Genomic DNA, 2434 nt, shown 5'->3' with positions numbered 1-2434 from the left:
CTTTGGGGAAAGAGAAAAAGTCTGATTTGTCAGACTTGAGATTTCTTTAGCTGGACTTTGCAGTTAGATGACTCAAGATATCATCTGTGGAAGCTATTTTTCTTTTGGCAGAACATCTGCGTATGTGTAAATGGGCAAAATTCTATCGGTCCCAAGAGTAAATGGGTCCGCCCGAATACTGCCATGCTTTCATCAGCTTCTTCCTCGTTAGTATAGTGGCGAGTAGTCACGCCTGTCACGCGGGAGACTGGGGTTCGATTCCCCGACGGGGAGTGCTTTTCTCGTTTTCTACGAAGCTATTTCCCAAGACTGTCGCCATCTTTGACAAAGTCCATCTCAAGAAGAAGTGCTTCCTGCTAAATGCTAAGAAGCATGCCACTTTGCTATCCTCTTGCCTATGTAATATTTACAACACCAGGTTATGTTTTTCTGCATTTCACCTCCAAACAGCGCTTTGTCCCCAGGAATCACTGCAGCTTTACCTTTGGGGAAAAGGAAAAAGTCTGATTTGTCAGACTTGAGATTTCTTTAGCTGGACTTTGCAGTTAGATGACTCAAGATATCATCTGTGGAAGCTATTTTTCTTTTGGCAGAACATCTGCGTATGTGTAAATGGGCAAAATTCTATCGGTCCCAAGAGTAAATGGGTCCGCCCGAATACTGCCATGCTTTCATCAGCTTCTTCCTCGTTAGTATAGTGGCGAGTAGTCACGCCTGTCACGCGGGAGACCGGGGTTCGATTCCCCGACGGGGAGTGCTTTTCTCCTTTTCTACGAAGCTATTTCCCAAGACTGTCACCATCTTTGACAAAGTCCATCTCAAGAAGAAGTGCTTCCTGCTAAATGCTAAGAAGCATGCCACTTTGCTATCCTCTTGCCTATGTACTGTTTACAACACCAGGTTATGTTTTTCTGCATTTCACCTCCAAACAGCGCTTTGTCCCCAGGAATCACTGCAGCTTTACCTTTGGGGAAAGAGAAAAAGTCTGATTTGTCAGACTTGAGATTTCTTTAGCTGGACTTTGCAGTTAGATGACTCAAGATATCATCTGTGGAAGCTATTTTTCTTTTGGCAGAACATCTGCGTATGTGTAAATGGGCAAAATTCTATCGGTCCCAAGAGTAAATGGGTCTGCCCGAATACTGCCATGCTTTCATCAGCTTCTTCCTCGTTAGTATAGTGGCGAGTAGTCACGCGGGAGACCGGGGTTCGATTCCCCGACGGGGAGTGCTTTTCTCGTTTTCTACGAAGCTATTTCCCAAGACTGTCGCCATCTTTGACAAAGTCCATCTCAAGAAGAAGTGCTTCCTGCTAAATGCTAAGAAGCATGCCACTTTGCTATCCTCTTGCCTATGTACTGTTTACAACACCAGGTTATGTTTTTCTGCATTTCACCTCCAAACAGCGCTTTGTCCCCAGGAATCACTGCAGCTTTACCTTTGGGGAAAGAGAAAAAGTCTGATTTGTCAGACTTGAGATTTCTTTAGCTGGACTTTGCAGTTAGATGACTCAAGATATCATCTGTGGAAGCTATTTTTCTTTTGGCAGAACATCTGCATATGTGTAAATGGGCAAAATTCTATCGGTCCCAAGAGTAAATGGGTCTGACCGAATACTGCCATGCTTTCATCAGTTTCTTCCTCGTTAGTATAGTGGTGAGTATCCCCGCCTGTCACGCGGGAGACCGGGGTTCGATTCCCCGACGGGGAGTGCTTTTCTCGTTTTCTACGAAGCTATTTCCCAAGACTGTCGCCATCTTTGACAAAGTCCATCTCAAGAAGAAGTGCTTCCTGCTAAATGCTAAGAAGCATGCCACTTTGCTATCCTCTTGCCTATGTACTATTTACAACACCAGGTTATGTTTTTCTGCATTTCACCTCCAAACAGCGCTTTGTCCCCAGGAATCACTGCAGCTTTACCTTTGGGGAAAGAGAAAAAGTCTGATTTGTCAGACTTGAGATTTCTTTAGCTGGACTTTGCAGTTAGATGACTCAAGATATCATCTGTGGAAGCTATTTTTCTTTTGGCAGAACATCTGCGTATGTGTAAATGGGCAAAATTCTATCGGTCCCAAGAGTAAATGGGTCCGCCCGAATACTGCCATGCTTTCATCAGCTTCTTCCTCGTTAGTATAGTGGCGAGTAGTCACGCCTGTCACGCGGGAGACCGGGGTTCGATTCCCCGACGGGGAGTGCTTTTTCTCGTTTTCTACGAAGCTATTTCCCAAGACTGTCGCCATCTTTGACAAAGTCCATCTCAAGAAGAAGTGCTTCCTGCTAAATGCTAAGAAGCATGCCACTTTGCTATCCTCTTGCCTATGTACTATTTACAACACCAGGTTATGTTTTTCTGCATTTCACCTCCAAACAGCGCTTTGTCCCCAGGAATCACTGCAGCTTTACCTTTGGGGAAAAGGAAAAATTCTGATTTGTCA

The 2434-nt window shown here is 44.7% G+C and overlaps 1 non-coding gene across 1 annotated transcript; it reads left to right on the top strand.

The window, feature by feature from the left end:
• The first annotated feature begins 1638 nt into the window (after positions 1-1638).
• On the top strand, positions 1639-1710 carry TRNAD-GUC (transfer RNA aspartic acid (anticodon GUC)). Its single transcript has one exon. It is a non-coding gene; the product is annotated as a tRNA-Asp (tRNA).
• Positions 1711-2434: the final 724 nt, after the last annotated feature.

The sequence above is a fragment of the Eleutherodactylus coqui genome, chromosome 11, assembly GCF_035609145.1.
Source record: "Eleutherodactylus coqui strain aEleCoq1 chromosome 11, aEleCoq1.hap1, whole genome shotgun sequence".
Taxonomy (NCBI): domain Eukaryota; kingdom Metazoa; phylum Chordata; class Amphibia; order Anura; family Eleutherodactylidae; genus Eleutherodactylus; species Eleutherodactylus coqui.
Note: the sequence above shows the minus strand (reverse complement) of the source record. Positions and strands in the feature narration are given on the sequence as shown.